This window comes from Bufo gargarizans, chromosome 11, assembly GCF_014858855.1.
Source record: "Bufo gargarizans isolate SCDJY-AF-19 chromosome 11, ASM1485885v1, whole genome shotgun sequence".
Classification (NCBI taxonomy): Eukaryota; Metazoa; Chordata; class Amphibia; order Anura; family Bufonidae; genus Bufo; species Bufo gargarizans.
In genome coordinates this window covers 68,162,387-68,185,842 of record NC_058090.1, presented here as the reverse complement: position 1 = coordinate 68,185,842, position 23,456 = coordinate 68,162,387, and positions in this window count along the sequence as shown.

Here is a 23,456-nt window from a genome sequence, read left to right as displayed (position 1 = left end):
GGTATTTGGCCGGATAAAATACCGTAGCATATTGTGGTATTTTCTCCGGCCAAAATTCCGGAACACTTCCAGAACAATCCAGAATGCTGGATCCGGCATTAATTTCCATTTAAATGTATTAATGCCAGATCCGGTACCAAGTGTGTGCAGACCTTTAAAAATGTGAAAAAAATAAATACTGGATCTGTTTTTCTGGATGACATCGGAGAGACGGATCCGGTATTTCAATGCATTTGTCAGACTGATGCTTTTGCAAATGCTATCCGTTTGCATACAGATTTCTGGATCCGGCCGGCAGTTCCAGCAACGGGACTGCTTGCCAGAATCCTCTGATGCAAGTGTGAAAGTACCCTTTGTAAATTGACACGCATTGTTTTTGTCAGGTCCAATGCTATCACATTGCCAAGTTTCAGTTAGGAAAGCTATTTTGACTTCACAGATGGGTTTTAATCAGGTACTTTTTGGCAATATCACTATCAAGTGAGTTTCAGTCAGATATGCTATATTGCTATTGTGTGACATAACAAGTGGGTTTTGGTTAGGTAAGCTACTGTGACATCATAATTAGGTCTCAGTTTGGTGAGCTTCTGTGGGAACTGTCAGAAAACTGCTGTCCCAAGTAGGTTTCACTCTGGTAGAGACGGTGGACTCTTCACTCTTGTGATAATACAAATGTCTTTCTATAAGGTAAGTTACTGTGACATCACAAGTGGGTGTTCCTAAGAGGACTTATGATTTTTGTGCATGCCATAAGAGCAGAATACCCCTCCCATTAAAGAGGTTATGCCATGACTGACGTCAAAAATGAAAATCAGACATAATACTTCAACTTACACAGTGGCGTAGCGTGGGTTGCCAGCACCCGGGGCAAGCCAAAAATTGCGTTATTATTATTACATTAATATAGTATTATTACATTAATAATAAAGAGGGGGCCATTACATTAATAATAAAGAGGGGGCCATTATATTAATAATAAAGAGGGGCCATTACATTAATAATAAAGAGGGGCCATTATATTAATAATAAAGAGGGGGCCATTACATTAATAATAAAGAGGGGGCCATTATATTAATAATAAAGAGGGGGCATTACATTAATAATGAAGAGGGGGCCATTATATTAATAACAAAGAGGGGGCCATTACATTAATAACAAAGAGGGGGTCATTACATTAATAATGAAGAGGGGGTCATTGGCCCCCTCTTTAATAACAAAGAGGGGGCCATTATATTAGCAAAGAGGGGGTCATTACATTGATAATAAAGAGGGGCCAGTACATTAATAATAAAGAGGGGCCATTACATTCATAACAAAGAGGGGGTCATTACATTAATAATGAAGAGGGGGTCATTACATTAATAATAAAGAGGGGGTCATTACATTAATAATAAAGAGGGGCCATTACATTAATAATAAAGAGGGGCCATTACATTAATAATAAAGAGGGGCCAGTACATTAATAATAAAGAGGGGCCATTACATTAATAATAAAGAGGGGGCCATTACATTAATAATAAAGAGGGGGCCATTATATTAATAATAAAGAGGGGGCCATTACATTAATAATAAAGAGGGGGCCATTATATTAATAATAAAGAGGGGCCATTACATTAATAATAAAGAGGGGGCCATTATATTAATAATAAAGAGGGGGCCATTACATTAATAATAAAGAGGGGGCCATTATATTAATAATAAAGAGGGGGCCATTATATTAATAATAAAGAGGGGGCATTACATTAATAATGAAGAGGGGGCCATTATATTAATAACAAAGAGGGGGCCATTACATTAATAACAAAGAGGGGGTCATTACATTAATAATGAAGAGGGGGTCATTACATTAATAATAATAATGTACTGGCCCCCTCTTTATTATTAATATAATGGCCCCCTTTTTATTAATAATGTACTGGCCCCCTCTTTATTATTAATATAATGGCCCCCTTTTTATTATTAATGTACTGGCCCCCTCTTTGCTAATATAATGTCCCCCTCTTTGTTATTAATGTACTGGCCCCCTCTTTGTTATTAATGTACTGGCCCCCTCTTTGCTAATATAATGTCCCCCTCTTTGTTATTAATGTAATGGCCCCTCTGTTATTAATGTACTGGCCCCCCTCTTTGCTAATATAATCGCCCCTCTTATTGCTGTCCCAATGCCATTGAATATAGCCTTTCTGCTCCAGTCCTCTCCTCTCCTCTCCCACCCCCCATACTGCCGCCAGAGCCTCTGCAATTAGGTAAGTTAACATAAAAAAAAAATACTTACCCATCTCCATCCCCGCTTGTTCCCGCCGCAGGCGGTCACGAACGCCTCACTGTGCCTTCCTGCGCCGCGTCATCGCGTCATCTCGCGAGACCCGACGCAGGAGGTCACAGTGAGGTTATCGTGACCGAGTCCTGCGTCGCTCGCCTCTACTGCCTTATAGGCTTCAGGCCACTAGGCCTGAAGCCTATGGGGCATAACGGAGGGGACGGGAGCCATAGGCTCCCGTAGCCCTCATTGAAATTTCGGATGCCTGGCGCCCCCTGCAATTTGGCGCCCGGGGCAACGGCCCCTCCGGCCCCCCCCACGCTACGCCCCTGAACTTACATACTTTAACTTCGCAGACACAGAATCGGAAACTGAAACCTGTGGATCTCGTAAAGGTTCTTGGCAATAACCAAAGACAATTATCTTTCTCAACTGGTTCAAGATAGAACTAGAGGGACATCCATACTGGAATTAGTAATAACCAATAGGCCTGACAGAACAACAGACTGCAGGTTGGGGGACACCTGGGAAATAGTGACCATAACATGACCATCCAATTGTCTTTCAAAGGAGTGATTCTTCAGGGAGGCACAAAAATACCAAACTTCCTAAAAAGAAAATTTGACCAGCTAAGAAAGGCCATTAGCCTCACCAACTGGGAAAATGTCCTCAAAAATAAAAATGCTTAAACAAAATGTGATTGTTTTTTAAAATCATCCTAAACTCTAATTATAAGAGTTACTTAACTTATTGGAATAACCAATGTGGATAAATGCAAATGTAAAAGGAGCAATAAAACAGAAAGGTAGCGAGGAAGCAAAGAAAAAAATAAAATATGCAAAACACTAATAAAAGCAGCCAAGTTGGAGCCAGAGAGACCTATTGCCAAAGAGAGTAAAACTAACCCTAAATTGTTCTTCAATTAAATAAACAATAAAAAAAAATTAACCTGAAAGTGTTGTCCCTTTAAGAAATAATGAGAGAGGGGCCGTGGAAAGCAATGAGGAGAAAGCAAATCTATTAAGCGCATTTTAATGAAATAAAGAAGAATTTTATACCCAAGACTGTGTTTTATACTCAAGACTGTCTACACTGGGTTTTGAAGTGCCGGAGCAGTAATCCAAATCTTTCCCTTTTTCTATTGTGTCAGAGCTCCGCACAGTATTAGAATGTATTGGCTCCGATGAGACTTCCTGCAATAACTTCATAAATTAATTTGTACTGTATACAACCATTTTCTTTGGAACCGAACCCGAGTTCGGGAAATGTTTTTTTTTTAGTACAAATGAATTTATGAAGTTATTACCCGAAGTCTCGCAAGACTTCACGAAGCAATAACTTCAACTCATCAGAGCCAATACATTCTAATACTGTATGGAACTCCTGCTCTGTACAGTATTGGAAGTTGGAACAAAGTTTTATGCAAATTGACTTTGGATGTTTCATCCGAAGTTGATTCGCTCATCCATAATCACCATCAAGAAAACACTAGTGCATACTAATGACTCATTCATTGCATGTAAAAAACTGTCATGGTTGGTACTGGTGGATTAAAATCTGCAAGAGGAGTTGGTACAACATTAAACAACTTGCTAGAAATGAGCTTTCTGATAAGTGCCTGACTGACAACAAACTAGCTGTTACATAAGGGGCCCAAATACTTCTCTTGCACAGATGTCAATTACAGTCTAGGAGGGTGGACCCTTAGGACAATTTCCTCTGGTGGGCCAAAGGAACATCACTCTAATCAATGCTGGTACTTAGAAGACATTGGTTGACCTTCAGTAATGGTTCCAGCATCTCCTCTGCCCTCCTTGGAAAAACTGTTATTGTGAATATTATGTTCTAAATAGAGCCCAACATGTAAAATAAAATGTGGACTAATCTTACAGACTGCAGAACCTGCTGGGAATGTGGCAAATAAACTCTAACACTGTGACTTCAATCTGCAAAGCTGCATATAATTTCTTCGATTTTTCACAAGTAAAAGTATATTTACTGTGTGAATTTCACAGTTAACTGTGTGATTTAGATACAAAGGTATTTATATTTATAATTAGCTAAAAGGGCTTAATTTTTAGATGGAAAACAGAGGACATGGAAAAAGAACAATACTACAGTAGTATAATATAATTTCTTTACATAGAGGGCAGAAGAAGAGGACAATAGTTTTTCATAGCAATCACGCCTTCTACCAAACAGATAAGTATAGGTCCTGTTTTAGGCGCAATAATTCTCTATGCAGCTGGATTCTTCATAGAGACAGAGATCTCTGGTTCTATGTGAGGAGAAACTTCTATCCAAGAATCCATCTACATGGAGAATTATTGTACCTAAAACAGAACCTATACTTACCTGAATCACTCCAGGAGAGACCGGGCTTCTCTCCGTTAGGATCACGTTCCTGTGGCAGCATACCCAGCAATAGAGATGTCCCGAACTACTCGCCGGCGAACAGTTCCCGGCGAACATAGCTTGTTTGCGTTCGCCGCAGCAGGCGAACATATGCGATGTTCGGTCCGCCCCCTATTCATCATCATTGAATAAACTTTGACCCTGTACCTCACAGTCAGCAGACACATTCCAGCCAATCAGCAGCAGACCCTCCCTCCCAGACCCTCCCACCTCCTGGACAGCATCCATTTTAGATTCATTTGGAAGCTGCATTCTTAGTGAGAGGAGGGACAGTGCTGCTGCTGCTGATTTAATAGGGAAATCGATAGCTAGGCTAGTGTATTCAGTGTCCACTACAGTCCTGAAAGACTTATCTGATCTCTGCTGTAAGGACAGCACCCCAAAAAGCCCTTTTTAAGGCTAGAACATCAGTCTGCTTTTTTTTTTTTTTTCCTGTGTAATCAAATTGCAGTTGCCTGCCTGCCAGCGTGTGTGTCAGGCTCACAGCCCTGCAAGCGCATAGTGTCACCAGCGCAACTCATATCTGGTGTCACATTCGATTACATTTAAAGAAAAACAACAATTTGGACTGAATAACTAGCAGTCAGTTACTCACGTGTTTGTGTGTCTAAGGCCCAGTGCAGTGCATAGTGTCACTTCAGCGCCATTCATATCTGGTGTCACAGTAGCTTGCACGCATAGTACAACTTAACTAATGTAAGAAAAAATGACAGGCAGAGGTAGGCCACCCCGCAGGGGCCGTCGTGGTCGTGGTGCTGTGATTCCCTTTGGCCCTAGAATAATGCCCAGTGTTCAGAGGCCACGTACTCCGAACTCGAAAAGTTCTGAGGACATAGTTGACTGGCTAACACAGGACACCCAATCTTCTACAGCTTCTGCTCGGAACCTTGACGCACCATTCTCCTCCAGCTCAGCTTCGGGCATCTCTCAAGTTACCACTCGCCCGCCTACCGCCACCACCAACACTAGCACCACAGCCGCTTCCCTTGATCTGTCAGAGAAGTTATTTACACATCAGTTGGAAGAAATGAGTGATGCGCAACCATTATTACCAGAGGATGTAGATAACAGGGCTATGTCTCAGTCAGGCAGCATTACACAGATGGACGTATGGTGTGATGATGATGATGTTGTACCCGCTGCTGCTTCCTTTGCTGAGTTGTCAGATAAAAGTGAAGCGGTTGATGATGATGATGTGTCTGTGGATGTCAAGTGGGTGCCCGCTGGAAGAGAAGAAGAACAGGGGGAAAGTTCAGATGGCGAGACAGAGAGGAGGAGGAGACGAGTTGGAAGCAGGGGGAGGTCGTCGCAAGGAGCTAGTGGCACAGTCAGACAGCATGTATCGGCACACGTGGTCAGCCAGATAGCAGGCCAATCAACGCATGCTGTTGCCACCACCAGAATGCCATCATTGCAAAGCTCAGCAGTGTGGCATTTTTTTTGTGTGTCTGCCTCTGATAACAGCGATGCCATTTGCAACCTGTGCCAAAAGAAACTGAGTCATGGGAAGTCCAACACCCACCTAGGTACAACTGTTTTGCGAAGGCACATGATCTCACATCACAAACGCCTATGGGATCAACACATGAGTAAAAGCAGCACACAAACTCAAAGCCACCATCCTCCTCCTGCTCCAGCATCTTCAGCCACGTCAACCACTGCTGTCCTCCTTGCCCACTCTCAACCACCCGCCACTCCGCCTCTCGCCTTGAGCAGTTCCTGCTCATCTGCCCACAGTCAGGTGTCTGTCAAGGACATGCTTGAGTGTAAGAAGCCAATGTCACAAAGTCACCGCCTTGCCCGGCGTCTGACAGCTGGCTTGTCGGAACTCTTAGCCCGTCAGCTTTTACCATACAAGCTGGTGGAGTCTGAGGCCTTCAAAAAATTTTGTTGCTATTGGGACACCACAGTGGAAGGTACCCGGCCGAAATTTCTTTGCACAAAAGGCAATCCGCAACCTGTACTCGATTGTGCAAAAGGAAGTCATGGCATGTCTGGCACACAGTGTTGGGGCAAGGGTCCATCTGAACACTTATACCTGGTCTGCAAAGCACGGTCAGGGCAGGTATATCACCTACACTGCGCATTGGGTCAACCTGCTCACGGCTGCCAAGCATGGAATGCGTGGCTCTACAGAGGAGTTGGTTGACACCGCCATGACTTGCAGGCAGGCCTGCTGCCACCTCCTCTACTCCTCCTACTCCATCCTCTTCCATAACCTCCTTGGCTGAGTCCTCTTCTGCTGCTGCGTCTTGCTCCACATCAACGGCACCCCCCCAGCTCCCCAGGGGCTATTCCACATCCCGGATACGACATTGTCACGCCGTCTTGGGGTTGACTTGCCTGAAAGCAGAGAGTCACACCGGACCAGCACTCCTGTCCGCCCTGAACGCACAGGTGGATCAGTGGCTGACTCCGCACCAACTGGAGATCGGCAAAGGGGTGTCATGCCCTTCTCGGATGGTGTGCGGAGGTCTGTCAGATTGGCAGCACATGTCTAACCTTTTGTTTGTTTTGGAATCATGCTGGATCTGCCTTCCTTCAGGTGCTCTGGGTGGGGTCATTGGCTTAAATTGCCTTCAATCCCAGAGGGCTGTGCGGTTTATACAATTCATTCTGGTCTTGGATTCAGGAAGGAAGGATTATCTGTTCCAGCTCAGATAAGTTTCGTTTCTGTTTGTGTTGTTTGCGGTCTAGGCTATTTGTGTGTCTTCTGCCCCTTCTCCCCTTTCACCGTCTCAGGGATTGTAGGGTGTTTTGCAGTCCAGGCACGAGGACACTTCATACCTACCATCAAGGTCTGAATGTGGGCTTAGCAGCATAGGGAGAGAAGGCAGAGATGTGCTAGGAGGTGACCTGTCCCCAGCATCTAGCCTAGACACTTGTGTACTTGGTTGTCTGTGTATCTGAGTTCCTGTCTGCCGTGACATTATAACCCGCCATACTGTGACTGCCATTACTTAGCGGTTTTGTGATGGTGTCAATTGATGCACTGGTTGACCGCATGCAGGGATTATCCCTAGAGGTTGCGGATCTGCGTGGTTCGGTCACACAGTGTCATAGTGTTCTGGCATCAGGTGCACGTCAAATTGGTGGGGAGCCTAAAGTCGCTCTTCCCGAGAAATTGGGGGGTGCGGATGATTTTATCCGCTTTAAAGAGTCATGCAAACGGTATTTTCGACTGCGTCCATTTTCGTCAGGTGATGAAATTCAGAGGGTTGGTATCATCATGTCTCTGCTTAAAGGGGACGCACAATCCTGGGCTTTTTCTCTGCCGCCTGGTTCTCTGGCCCTCCGGTCGGTGGAGGAATTTTTCAAAGCCCTAGGATTGATTTACGATGACCCAGATCGGGTCTCGATGGCAGAATCTAAATTGCATAACTTACTACAGGGTAAACATACTGCAGAGGGTTACTGTATAGAGTTTAGGAGATGGGCTACTGAGTCAGGTTGGAACGACCCTGCGTTACGTAGTCTTTTTTGTCAGGGGTTATCTGAGAGGTTGAGAGATGCCCTGGCTTTTCATGAGTATCCGGATACTCTAGAGCAGTGATGGCAAACCTATGGCACGGTTGCCAGAGGCGGCACTCAGAGCCCTCTCTGTGGGCACCCACATCCTGGAAAAAGTCTATGGTGTAGCAATATGCCTTAGACTTTTCCTGCCATTCATCAGCGCAGGGCGCAATATGAACAGCACAGGCAGCGCACTGAATGTAGGCAGGCTATTATAGCTAAATAATAAAGTACATAGAAGATATACTATATTAGACTGTAGTATTCAGGGCGAATTGTTGTGTTGGCACTTTGCGATAAATAAGTGGGTTTATGTTGCAGTTTGGGCACTCGGTCTGTAAAAGGTTCGCCATCACTGCTCTAGAGAATGCCATGTCTTTGGCTATACAGTTGGATAGACGTATCAGAGAGAGGTGTAAGGGTCCCTCCGCGCAAGGGATCCCTTCTGTGGGTGGTTTCGCCTCACCTGCTTCCCAGGATGATATTACATGTAACTCTGGGGTAGGGGAGGAACCCATGCAGCTGGGTCAGGTATCTTTCCGTTCTGGTAGTAGAGACTTTAGGAGATTGCATAAACTATGTTACTACTGTGGGAAAAGTGGTCATTTTATTTTTGCTTGTCCTTTTGTTAAACCGCATGTTGATGAGAAAGAGAAAGTTGAGATTATGTCTTGTTTTGTCATGAAGGACTTGCCTGCTCCTATAATCTTAGGGTTACCGTGGTTGACAAAACATAACCCAATTATAGATTGGCAAGCGAGACAGATCATTGGTTGGAGTGAATTTTGTTCGGATAATTGTCTTGGCACATCTATCTCTGGTGTGTCTACTACAGCTCTACCTCAGTATCTCTCAGATTTTGCGGATGTCTTTTCGGAGGGTGGGGCTCAGGAATTGCCCCCTCGTCATGACTATAATTGTCCAGTTAATCTCATCCCAGGGGCTAAGTTGCAAAAGTCTCGGCTTTACAATCTTTCTCAACCTAAAAGAGAGGTCATGTGGAAGTATATTGCCAAGAATTTGGCAAAAGGTCATATTAGGCCATCTAAGTCTCTGGTGACAGTAGGTTTATTCTTTGTAAAGAAAAAGGATGGATCGCTGAGGCCTTGTCTGGATTTCCGCGAATTGAACTGTATTACGGTCTGGTACGGTCCCCTTCCTTTGATCTCCGACCTTTTTGATCAGATTGTTGGAGCCAAGGTGTTCTCCAAGTTGGATTTGAGAGGGGCCTACAATCTGATCAGAATCAAGGAAGGGGATGAGTGGAAAACGGCCTTCAACATGCACGAGGGTCATTTCGAGAATCTGGTTATGCCTTTTGGGTTGACTAACGCGCCAACGGTATTTCAGCAATTTTCCATCATTTTGTGGGGAGGTTCGTGGTAGTTTACTTGGATGACATTTTAATTTACTCTCCTGATCTGAAGACCCATCAGGATCACATGAGACAGGTTTTGACGATCCTTCGGGAGAATAAATTATATTCCAAATGAGAGAAATGTGTGTTTTCTGTACAGGAGCTTCCGTTTCTGGGGTATCTGCTTTCTGACTCTGGTTTTTGTATGGACCCCGAAAAGGTCCAGGCTGTTCTGGAATGGGACCGACCAGAGAATCAGAAAGCTTTGATGCGGTTTTTGGGGTTTACTAATTGTTATAGAAAATGTATTTCAAACTATTCTACCATTGTAAGACCTCTGACCGATATGACTAAGAAGGGCGCCGACGTCTCTGTCTGGTTGGATGAGGCATTGCAGACCTTTTTGACTATTAAGGAATGTTTTGCGTCTGCTCCCATTCTGGTGCAGCCCAACGTGTCTCAGCCATTCGTGGTGGAGGTTGATGCATCAGAAGTAGGGGTTGGAGCAGTGCTGTCGCAGGGTTCATCTCCTGGCAAATGGGTTCCGTGTGCTTTTTTTTCCAAGAAGCTCTCGGTCGCCAAGAGGAACTATGATGTAGATGATAGAGAATTGCTGGCCATTAAATTGGCCTTTGAGGAATGGCGTCACTGGTTTTAGAGGGCGTCTCACCCTGTTACAGTATATACGGATCATAAGAATTTGGCTTACCTGCAATCTGCCAAGCGTCTGAACTCTAGACAGGCCAGATGGTCACAGTTTTTTACCAGGTTTAATTTTGTGGTTACTTTTCATCCGGGGGTTAAAAACGTCAAGGCAGATGCGTTGTCTCGCAGTTTTCCTGGGGGATGTGATTCAGAGGATCCTGTTCCGATTTTGGCTGATGGGGTGGTGGTCTCCGCTCTGTACCCCGAATTGGAGATGGAGGTGTTGGAAGCCCAGGAGGGGGCTCCTGGTTCTTGTCCCCAGGGAGATTGTTTGTTCCTGAAGGACTGCGATACAAGGTATTCAAGGAACATCACGATACTGTCCTTGCTGGACATCCTGGTGGTAAGTCCACCTTTGACCTTGTGTCCCGGAGGTTCTGGTGGCCCAGGTTACGTTGAGGATTACGCGGCAGCTTGTGAAACCTGTGCACGGTCAAAGGTTGCTCATACTCGAACTTCTGGTTCACTTCTTCCTTTGTCTATTCCGTCTCGTCCTTAGACGCACTTGTCTATGGACTTAATTACCGATCTGCCGAGTTCCTCCGGGAAGACAGTAATTTTGGTGGTTGTTGACCGTTTTAGTAAAATGGCTCACTTTATATCGTTAGCTAGTCTGCCCAATGCCAAGACTCTTGCGCAGATTTTTGTTGATAATATTGTGAAATTGCATGGCATTCCTTCGGATGTGGTTTCTGATAGGGGCACGCAGTTTGTCTCCAGGTTTTGGAGGGCGTTCTGTTCTCGGCTTGGTATTCAACTTTTGTTCTCTTCAGCTTTTCATCCGCAGTCGAATGGGCAGACAGAGCGTACTAATCAAAACCTGGAGACCTACTTGAGGTGCTTTGTGGCTGAGAATCAGGAGGACTGGTCCTCATTCTTGTCCCTAGCAGAGTTTGCTTTGAATAACCGTAGGCAGGAGTCCATGGGTAAGTCGCCATTTTTGGGCTCATACGGTTTTCATCCTCAGTTTGGTACCTTTTCTGGTACTAGTTCCTTTGGGATGCCAGAGGAGGAGAGATTTTCTTCTGCCTTGTCTTCTATCTGGCAGAGGATCCAAGTGAATTTGGAGAAGATGGGTGAGAGGTATAAGCGGGGGTTCCCTTCAGTACCTGGTACACTGGAGGGGATACGGCCCTGAGTAAAGGATGTGGGTTCCGGCGCTGGATGTCAGTGCCAGCCGACTGGTGAGGGCTTTTCACAGATCCCACCTGGATAAGGTTGGTCCGGAGGCCACCCGTTGAAGGGGGGGTACTGTCATGCCCTGCTCGGACCATGAGCGGAGGTCTGCCAGATTAGCAGCACGTATCTAGTCTTTTGTTTTGTTAGATCCGCCTCCCTTCAGGTGCACTGGGTGGGGTCGTTGGTTTAAATTACACCCACTCCCAGTGTTCCGTGCGGGTTATAGCTTCTGTCTGGCTCTGTGAAAGGAAGGAAGGATTGGCTGTTCCTGCTCAGAAAAGATAAGTTGGTTGTTGTTTTCTTGTTGTTTGCTGTCTAGGCTGTTAGAGAGACACCTGTCCCCTCCAGGTTCTGAGGGAGCAGGCTGACTCTATTCCCCTTCACCATCTTAGGGACACGTTATTCCCACCTTAAGGGTCTGAACGTGGGCATAGCAGTATAGGGAGAGCTGGTAGGGATTTGTCAGGAGGAGACCCAGATCCCCGGCTTCTTGCCTAGATACTTGTTTGTTTGTTTTTCTATGTATCTGATATCCTGTCCTCCGTGACACACTGATGGGGGATCTGTGGATGACATTTATGGGGATCTGTGGATGACATTTATGGGGGGGGGATCTGTGGATGACATTTATGGGGGGATCTGTGGATGACATTTATGGGGGGGGATCTGTGGATGACATTTATGGGGGGATCTGTGGATGACATTTATGGGGGCGATCTGTGGATGACATTTATGGGGGATCTGTGGATGACATTTATGGGGGGGATCTGTGGATGACATTTATGGGGGGGATCTGTGGATGACATTTATGGGGGGGGATCTGTGGATGACATTTATGGGGGGATCTGTGGATGACATTTATGGGGGCGATCTGTGGATGACATTTATGGGGGATCTGTGGATGACATTTATGGGGGATCTGTGGATGACATTTATGGGGGATCTGTGGATGACACTGGTGGGGGATCTGTGGATAACACTTGTGGGGATCTGTGGATGACATTTATGGGGGATCTGTGGATGACATTTATGGGGGATCTGTGGATGACACTGATGGGGATCTGTGGATGACACTGATGGGGATCTGTGGATGACACTGATGGGGATCTGTGGATGTCACTGATGGGGATCTGTGGATAACACTGATGGGGATCTGTGGATGACATTGATGGGGGATCTGTGGATGACAATTATGGGGGATCTGTGGATGACATTTATGGGGGATCTGTGGATGACATTTATGGGGGATCGGTGGATGACATTTATGGGGGATCTGTGGATGACGCTGATGGGGATCTGTGGATGACACTTGTGACACTTGTGGGGATCTGTGGATGACATTTATGGGGGATCTGTGGATGACACTGATGGGGATCTGTGGATGACACTGATGGGGATCTGTGGATGACACTGATGGGGATCTGTGGATGACATGGTATGTAGCTGGAGGGAGAAAACGTTGCCTTACCACAATGAAGGGTGCAGTCTGTATAAATAGGTGTCCGACAAAAAAGGGGTGGGGTCAAAGGGCGTGGTAAATAGGCGGAGTCAAGGGGGCGGCAAAATTAGCTTTTGCCTAGGGTGGCAAAAATCCTTGGACCATTTCTACATGCGATTCCCTGATCCTCCTGCAGCCCTCAATGTGCCCCCTTATTTTATTTACTTAGCGGACAATTCCCCAATCCTTCCCCTCCTCTCCCTCTCTAATTTTCAGGATGGCCGAGCAGTTTAACCCCCTCCATGCTGCGGTCCATAGGGACCGCGGTATGGAAGGGGTTAACAGTGAGGGAGCTCCCTCCCTCTCCCATCGGGTGCTGCTGGGCCTTTGCAGCCGCTCGATACTTGACAAGATCACAGAGGCCCCCCCTCTCTCCCTCCCTCACCCATCAGCGTGTCACGGATGGTGTTGCAGAAAGCTGGAACTTATAAATAAACATCTGACTGGCTTGATCCCAAACTAAGGAGCATATGGGTGAGCCGTATAAAACCCCTAGAGCTCTCCCTGACTGCTATGCCCATGCAAAAGTCTTTATGGCAGACGATTGCATGCCCTCGTACCTTATACTATGTAACACCTGAAAACCCTATAATAGTGAGGGGACACGACCACTTAATACGGACGGAGTCCACTTAATACGGACGGAGTCAGGGTCACCTACAATCAAGCCAGCAAGGAACCACAAATAAAGGAAAAACAGACTTATCTGAGGAATCAGGAGAAGCATCCTCCAGCAGTGAACACAATCCAGGAAGAAGTATAAACCGCAAAGTGAGGCAGTATGGGAGGGAATATAAAGGGAGATAATCAGGGCAAATAGGTGACAGCTGGGAGAAGGAAAGGAGATGAGAAAGTGAAACCAAAACAAAGAACATCATACAACAGGTAGAGAAGAACGTCTGCCAGATCTTCTCGCAGAGCTGGCGGTGACACAGCGGCTGCTCTGTTATGGCAGCCGCTGATGGTTACCATGGCAACCTGATGCCTTCACAGGTTTTTGGCTTGACATGGTATAGATAAGCTGGATCAAAAGGCAGCAGCAGCTTGATCAGCCTGCTTAAAGTTTAAAGTTACAGTACACTACATTGCACTATATAATGTACTGTAGTGTATTATATAGGCATCAGACCCACTGGATCTACACCAAGTGGGTGTGGGTCAAAAAAAAAAAAAAAAAAGGGAAAAAAGTGAATAAAAGTAAAAAAATTAATAAAATTCTTCTTATAGGCGCACATTTATCACTGATTATAAAAAAATGAAATACACTACACGTTTGATATCACCACGTCCATAACGACCTGATCTATGAAAGGGTCATGTTACTTTCCCAGCATGACATAAAAAAATATATGATGAAATAAAAAGTTTGCCCACCTCACTTCCAAAAAAGGTAATAAAAGTGATCAAAAAAGTCGTATGTATGCCAAATTGGTAGCAATCAAACCGTCACCACATCCCGCAAAAAATGAGCTCCTACATGAGACAATCGCCCAATAAATAAATAAAATATAGCTCTCAGACTATGGAGACATTAAAACTTTTTTTAATAAATATAGACATATTAGGAATCGCCGCGTCCGTAAGAACCTGCTCTATAAAAATATCACATGGCCTAACCCCTCAGGTGAACATTGTAAAAAAAATATATATGGTGACGGTGTAAAATAAGCCATTTTTTGTCATCTTACATCACAAAATGTGTAATACCAAGCTATCAAAAAGGCGTATGCACCCTAAAATAGTGCCAATCAAACAGTCATCTCATACCCCAAAAAAATGAGCCCTTACATAAGACAGTATCCCAAAAATGTAATTGGTATGTGATAGATATGAGATAGATAGATAGATAAATAGATAGATAGATAGATAGATAGATATGAAATAGATAGAAGATAGATAAATAGACAGACAGATGCTGACTTGTCTGTGATGAAATGACACCTGAGCCTGAGGTGCTGTTACTATGGTATCACAGTTGGCCAGGGATGTCATGTGACCACTCCTCTGAAGATGCTCGCTGTGATGCATGCTGGGATTTTTACTTTCACTTTGCAGCTGCTCCGCCCACACAGCCTCTCATCTATGGGAGCATACTATGCTGAACACATTATAAAAATTATACATACACAGTATATCTATCATTATACTAATATATCTTGGCTTTAGTTATTATCTGGGACCATTTTTTTTTATGCATAAGGTGACCAACCCCTTTAACCTCCTCCCGACCACCTAACGCAGGGATGCGTCCTGCGGGCGGCCGGGTTTTTCCTCCTGGACGCATCGATGCGTCATCTCGCGAGAGTGACATGCGCAGTGCGGGTCGGCAAAAGTCGCAGTAGGAGTTGGTCACCAGCCTGCCAGCCAATGATCAGCGCTGGCAGGTTGGTGACTTTTAAAAAAACAAATCACAAGCCATGTAACACATTATATTTATAAATATAATGTGTTAAATGGCTTCTGTGCTCTCTGCTGGTCCTTTTCGTTGGTTGTTCCCAGCAGAGGACCACAGATCACAGTGAGTACACCAAGCACAACATATTTAGCCCCAGATCACCCCCATCACCCCAATTAACCCCTTGATTACCCCTGTCAATCACTAGTGAAAGGGAAAAAAGTGATCAGTGTAAACTGTCACATTTTTTTTTCACCAGTATTGACTGTTAGGTTTAGGTTAGTTTAGGCCCCTTTGGTAGGTAGTTAGCTTCAGTTAGCGCCCAGCCCACCGCACTGCAGTCACTGATTCGCTGATTAGCATATCGCTAATTAGCATTGGTACTTTATAGTATCTGTAAGTGATCAGAACTAATCACAGTCAGATCTATAATAGTATTAGTGTCACCTTAGCTCGTTCTCCACCCAAAACGCAGTGTTTGCCAGATCAGGCTTGATCAGTCGCCCACACGTGCGTTCACCCACGCCCGCCGCGCTGCAGTGGCAAAATGATATATATTTTTTTATCACTGCACAATCACTACACAAGCGCTGCGGCAATAAAAAAAATCAGTGCTGCGGCTTCCTGTACTTCACTAGCCTCCCATTTGTAAGACAGGCTTGCTTTTTTTCTTGGGTAGTCTCAGGGAATACCTCCTACATTTAGTTGACCAAATGGCAAGGAAAGGGTATTCTTCTGAAGAGGCCTACAGGCTTCTGACCCAGTCGGATGAGGAATGGGAACCCTCATCTGATGAATCCAGCGGGTCAGAATACGAACCTGTAGAAAGCAGTGGCAGTCTGACCCAAAGTTCGGACGATGAGGTTGAGGTCCCTGATACCACCAGGCGTACCCGACCCCATGTTGCTAGACCACAGGTTGTGCAGGATCCGCTTCAAGAGTAGTGTTGAGCGGCATGTCCTATATTCGAATTCGCGAAATTTCGCGAATATTAGAAAGAATATTCGTAAAATATTCGCGAATATTCGAATTCGTTATTATTTCGCATATGCGATAATTCGAATTTTCGCATCGGATAATACATATTATGAGATGCAAAATTCGCATGTGCGCTAATGAAATCGCCTTACGAAGATTCGCAACTCAATTCAATCACTAATGTAAGAATGCAAAGCCCTTTGCCTGTGTTCTGGGACAAGTGCTGATATTCGCCTGTGCGCTAATAAAATCGCCTTACAAAGATTCGCGCCTCAATCACTTTCTAGGCAATGTGAGTAAGATCTGAGCTTTTGGACTTTTGTGAATCAATCGAGATACAGTGGGGGGTGATGACTGTAGTTGACAGAGTACAGATCAATGTCATCTGTAAGGTGGAAACTAAAATACAAAATAAATCGAATTTTACGAAGTTCGAAGTATTCGCGAATATGGTGCTATACTATATACATGCACAGGCCTTTGCCTCTCTGTTCTGGGGACAAGTGTAGATATTCGCATGTGCGCTAATAAAATCGCCTTACGAAGATTCGCAACTCAATTCAATCACTAATGTATTAATCATACATTAGTGATTGAATTGAGTTGCGAATCTTCGTAAGGCGATTTTATTAGCGCACATGCGAATATCTACACTTGTCCCCAGAACAGAGAGGCAAAGGCCTGTGCATGTGCATTCATATAGTATAGCACCATATTCGCGAATACTTCGAACTTCGTAAAATTCGATTTACGAATATTCGTATTTTTTATTTTAGTTTCCACCTTACAGATTACATTGATTTGTACTCTGTCAACTACTGTCATCACCCCCCACTGTTTCTCGATTGATTCCCAAAAGTCCAAAAGCTCAGATCTTACTCACATTGCCTAGAAAGTGATTGAGGCGCGAATCTTTGTAAGGCGATTTTATTAGCGCACAGGCGAATATCGGCCCTTGTCCCAGAACAGAGGCAAAGGGCTTTGCATTCATACAGTATGAATGCAAAGCCCTTTGCCTCTGTTCTGGGATTCGGCACTTGTCCCAGAACAGAGGCAAAGGGCTTTGCATTCATACAGTATGAATGCAAAGCCCTTTGCCTCTGTTCTGGGACAAGTGCCGATATTCGCCTGTGCGCTAATAAAATCGCCTTACAAAGATTTGCGCCTCAATCACTTTCTAGGCAATGTGAGTAAGATCTGAGCTTTTGGACTTTTGGGAATCAATCGAGATACAGTGGGGGGTGATGACAGTAGTTGACAGAGTACAGATCAATGTAATCTGTAAGGTGGAAACTAAAATAAAAAATACGAATATTCGTAAATCGAATTTTACGAAGTTCGAAATATTCGCGAATATGGTGCTATACTATATGAATGCACAGGCCTTTGCCTCTCTGTTCTGGGGACAAGTGTAGATATTCGCCTGTGCGCTAATAAAATCGCCTTACAAAGATTTGCGCCTCAATCACTTTCTAGGCAATGTGAGTAAGATCTGAGCTTTTGGACTTTTGGGAATCAATCGAGAAACAGTGGGGGGTGATGACAGTAGTTGACAGAGTACAAATCAATGTAATCTGTAAGGTGGAAACTAAAATAAAAAATACGAATATTCGTAAATCGAATTTTACGAAGTTCGAAATATTCGCGAATATGGTGCTATACTATATGAATGCACATGCACAGGCCTTTGCCTCTGTTCTGGGGACAAGTGTAGATATTCGCATGTGCGCTAATAAAATCGCCTTACGAAGATTCGCAACTCAATTCACTAATGTAAGAATGCAAAGCCCTTTGCCTCTGTTCTGGGACAAGTGCCGATATTCGCATTTGCGCTAATAAAATCGCCTTACGAAGATTCGCGCCTCAATCACTTTCTAGGCAATGTGAGTAAGATCTGAGCTTTTGGACCTTTGGGAAACAATCAATTATATGTGTACTGTAATTTTGTGAAAAAAACAAACAAAAAAAAAACGAATATTCGTTTTTACGAATATATAGCACTATATTCAAAATATTCGCGAAATCGCGAAAAAAATTCGCTTTTCGAATATTCGCGCTCAACACTATTCAAGAGCAGCAGAGTGGGGCTGGTGCTGTCGGATTACGTGGTGAGGCATACACCAGCAGCGCAGCCCATCCTGGACCTATTACCAGCACTGCCATAGAACATGGTGAAATGGCGAGAACCAGAAGGGCAGTTGAAGCTGGTACGGTGGCACGTGCAGTAGTTCCCCCGTCGCAGCCACCACACAGACAGGCCTATAGAGCCCCTAGAGGGCCCCTAGAGTCCCTGAGGTGCTGGCAAACCCTGATTGGCAGCCCCTATCTTCAGCCGCACCAGTAGTTCCCCCTTTCACCGCCCAGTCTGGAGTTCGGGTTGAGATAGCTCAGATCGGATCGGCACAGTTTTTTTTTTTTTAGCTGTTCTTCACTGTGGAGCTCTTTGACTTAGTCGTCGCAGAAACAAACCGGTATGCCACTCAATTTATAGCCACCAACCCGGGAAGCTTTTATGCCCAGTCTTTCCGGTGGAAACCGGTCCAAGTTTCCGAACTTAAGACTTTTCTGGGCCTTCTCCTCAAAATGGGCATGACAAAAAAGCATGAATTGCGGTCATATTGGTCCACAAACCCAATTCATCACATGCCCATGTTCTCTGCTGCCATGTCCAGGACACGATTTGAGACCATCCTGCGTTTCCTGCTACTTTAGTGATAACAGCACCTCTCGTCCCAGAGGCCACCCAGCTTTTGACCAGCTCCACAACATTCGGCCCCTCATAGACCACTTTAACACCAAATTTGCTGATTTGTATACCCCTGAGCAAAACATCTGCATAGACGAGTCCCTAATACATTTTACCGAGCACCTTGGCTTCAAACAATACATCCCAAGCAAGCACACCCGGTATGGGGTCAAATTGTATAAGCTCTGTGAAAAGGCCACAGGCTATACGCACAAATTTCGTGTCTATTAGGGTAAAGATCAGACCCTGGAGCCAGTTGGTTGCCCTGACTACCTAGGGAGCAGTGGTAAGACAGTCTGGGACTTGGTGTCACCCTTATTCGGCAAGGGGTACCACCTTTATGTGGACAATTTTTGCACAAGTGTGCCCCTCTTCAGGCATTTGTTTCTAGAACAGATTGGCTGCTGTGGCACCGCGCGACCTAGTCGCCGGGGCTTCCCCCAACGGCTCGTTACCACCCGTCTTGCAAGGGGGGAGAGGGCTGCCTTGTGTAACGAAGAACTGCTCACGGTGAAATGGAGAGACAAGCGTGACATTTACATGCTCTCCTTCATTCACGCAGACACGACAATCCAAATTGAACGGGCAACCAGTGTCATTGAAAAGCCCCTCTCGGTCCACAACTATAATTTGCTCATGGGAAGGGTGGACTTCAGTGACCAGATGTTGGCTCCTTATTTACTCTCCCGCAGGACCAGACGCTGGTATAACAAGGTGTCTGTATACCTAATTCAATTGGCTATGTACAATAGTTTTGTTCTCTACAGTAAGGCTGGGAGAACAGGATCCTTCCTCAAATTTCAGGAAGAGATCATCGAGAACCTCCTGTATCCAGGAGGTTCCGTGGCCCCAACCACCAGTGTAGTGAGCACACAGGGGTCTTAGGGCCCTTTTACACAGAGCTGCTGCAAACCTTTCCTTTCACCTGGGACAAAGTGCATAATGTACTTTGCCACATCTCTGGGCGATTTGCGCTTTGCACATTGTCCCATGGGGAAGGAGAGGTTTGTCCGATAAAGGTAAAAAATAATAATAATAAAAAAAGGTAAGCAAAAGAGTTAATGTTCCAAAAGTTCAATAAAGTTTATAAAAGTAAATTTTCTGATTCAAATGTTATATAAAGTTAATGTTAATAAATTTATTGTGTTGCGGCCTGTTTTTTTTTTTTTTTACCTTCTAGGTGGACCAACCGATCAACCAGCTGCAGCACTGATGTGCATTCTGACAGAAGCATTGCGCTGCTGTCAGATTACACAAAAGTCGGTGTATGCGGCGCTGCAAGACGAGATTTCTCCTCTGCAGTAAAAAAGATACGTTTGCCGAGGCTTATGAGCTGAGGGGCTGTGTTCATATGCTTTGGCAAACACATTGTATATGAAAAAAAAAAAAGAAAATAAATTCCGGCAATGATTTATTCATCCACATCGATTGATGTGAATGGAGAAATCGGGTTTGCCAGGGCATATGAGCTGAGTTGGTTTGGATGTTGGGCGCAGCTCCTATGTCCTGGCAGACGCCTTTCCCCTCCTTTTTTTCTTTTGGCACATTTTTTGGCAGAGATTTTTTCATCCACATTGATCGATGCGAATGAAGAAATCTGTGCCGTTCATTTTTTCTTTCAGCCCAGAGGCTGAACAGAAAAAAAGAATCTCATTACCCGTATGCTCAATATAAGGAGAATAGCAGAAACTCCTAATGCTGGCCATACATGTAATGATTGTGGAGACCCTCAAATGCCAGGGCAGTACAAACACCCCACAAATGACCCCATTTTGGAAAGAAGACACCCCAAGGTATTCGCTGAGGGGCATATTGAGTCCATGAAAGATTTAACTTTTTGTCCCAAGTTAGCGGAAAGGGAGACTTTGTGAGAAAAAAACAACAAACTTTTTTTTTCCGCTAACTTGTTCCAAAAAAAAAATCTTCTATGAACTCACCATGCCCCTCACGGAATACCTTGGGGAGTCTTCTTTCCAAAATGGGGTAACATGTGGGGTATTTATACTGCCCTGGCATTTTAGGGGCCCTAAAGCGTGAGAAGAAGTCTGGAATCCAAATTTCTAAAAATGCCCTCCTAAAAGGTACTCATTGGAATTTGGACCCCTAGGCTGCAAAAAAGTGTCACACATGTGGTATTGCCATACTCAGGAGAAGTAGGGCAACTTTGTATAAGAAAATGGGAAAAATTGTCTTTTACAGAGATATTTCTCTCACCCAGCATGGGTATATGTAAAAATACACCCCAAAACACATTGCCCAACTTCTTCTGAGTACGACGATACCACATGTGTGACACTTTTTTGCAGCCTAGGTTCGCAAAGGGGCCCAAATTCCAATGAGTACCTTTACGATTTCACAGTGCATTTTTTACGCATTTGGATTCCAAAATACTTCTCACACTTTAGGTCCCCTAAAATGCAAGGGCAGTATAAATACCCTACAAGTGACCCCATTTTGGAAAGAAGACAGCCCAAGGTAATTCGTGAGGGGCATGGCGAGTTCATGTAAAATTTTATTTTTGTCTCAAGTTTGTGGAATATGAGACTATAAGAAAAAAATAAAAATAATAATAATTTTCAGCTAACTTGTGACAAAAAATAAAAACTTTCATGAACTCACTATGCCCATCAGCGAATACCTTAGGGTGTCTACTTCCCGAAATGGGGTCATTTGTGGGGTGTTTCTACTGTCTGGGCATTGTAGAACCTCAGGAAACATGACAGGTGCTCGGAAAGTCAAAGTGCGTAAATTAATTTTTTTGCACCATAGTTTGTAAACCCTATAACTTTTACCCAAACCAATAAATATATACTTATTGCATTTTTTTTATCAAAGACATGTAGAACAATAAATTTAGAGAAAAATGTATATAGAAATGTAGTTTTATTTGAAAAATTTTACAACAGAAAGTGAAAAATGTAATTTTTTTGCAAAAATTTCGGTCAATTTTGATTAATATCAAAAAAAGTAAAAACGTCAGCAGCAATGAAATACCACCAAATGAAAGCTCTATTAGTGAGAAGAAAAGGAGGTAAAATTCATTTGAGTGGTAAGTTGTATGACCGAGCAATAAACCGTAAAAAGTAGTGTAGTGCAGAATTGTAAAAAGTGGTCTGGTCATTAAGGGGGTTTAAGCTAGGGGGGCTGAGGTGGTTAAAAAGATTAAAAAAATAAAAACTTGAAGCAGAGTGGTGAATAAAGTGCTCCCTCATCCTCTGCCTCCTGTTGTGCTGTATCCTGACTGCGTACAGTGTCAAGACATAGTGCACTCGACCTGAGAAGGGCAAACCCAAGCCAAAACAGGAACCTTGGGCCTAGCCTACCTACTCTGTCTCCATATCCCTCATATCCACCTCTTCTCCAACATGTTTAACTCAAACACTAGGCTTATCAGGGAGCAGCATAACTGGTAGAATGGCGAGCTGTAGAAGGTAGTGGCCGCACGTCTGTGATGGGGTGGGCAATTTGACTAACCTTATTTGAATAAGGGACAGCATCAGCATTTACGCTGTACTCTGAATGATGCAATAATTATTTTGGTGCGGATGATCACTTTGATGAGGAAGAAACGCTACATTCCTAATCTGACTCAGAACACTATTAGGTAACTAGCTCTGGGTGTCACTGTGCATGGAAGAGAAAGGTGACATTTTTCTTGTACAAAAAGGAGGAGGATATGGAAGGGGAGGAAATGGCTTCAAATTAGAGATGAGAGAATTTCTTAATTTCTTTTTGGGTCTGATTCGGATGAATCGGTCAAAATTTTTTATTCGGGTCTGAATGAATTTTACCCAAATCAAAAGTGCTCCAACTGGCCTGTAAATTCCTATATAACACTATGAGGTCTCCTAGGACTTTTCTCTCTTGTCTCTCAGGTTTTTTTTTTTTTATGTTTTCTCTCTCTTCTACCTCTTCCCCTCCCCATCCTTTTAAAGGAGTCTCCAGGAATGCCGACTTTTCAAGTGATTGAAGCCTGCCTTCATAAACATAATATTCATATATACAGTCCTGATCAAAAGTTTAAGACCACTTGAAAAATGGCAAAAAATAATATTTAGCATCGCTGGATCTTAACAAGGTTCCAAGTAGAGCTTCAACATGCAACAAGAAGAAATGGGAGTGAGACAAAACATTTTTTGAGCATTCAATTTAATGAAAACAACAATAAACTGAAACAGGCTGTTTTTCAGCTGATCAAAAGTTTAGGACCACACCTCCAAAAAAAAAAAAATAAACCCCCCCAAAACAGAAATCCAACTTCCAAACATGAACTCAGTAATTGTCAAGGAACCATGAACCAGACGTACAACAGAGATAAGTGGAGAAGAAGAAGGCTTTATTGAAGAGCAAGCCGTAAGCAAAGTCCAAACGGATGGCTAGACCGAAGCAGGGTCTTGCGGAGACAGAGGT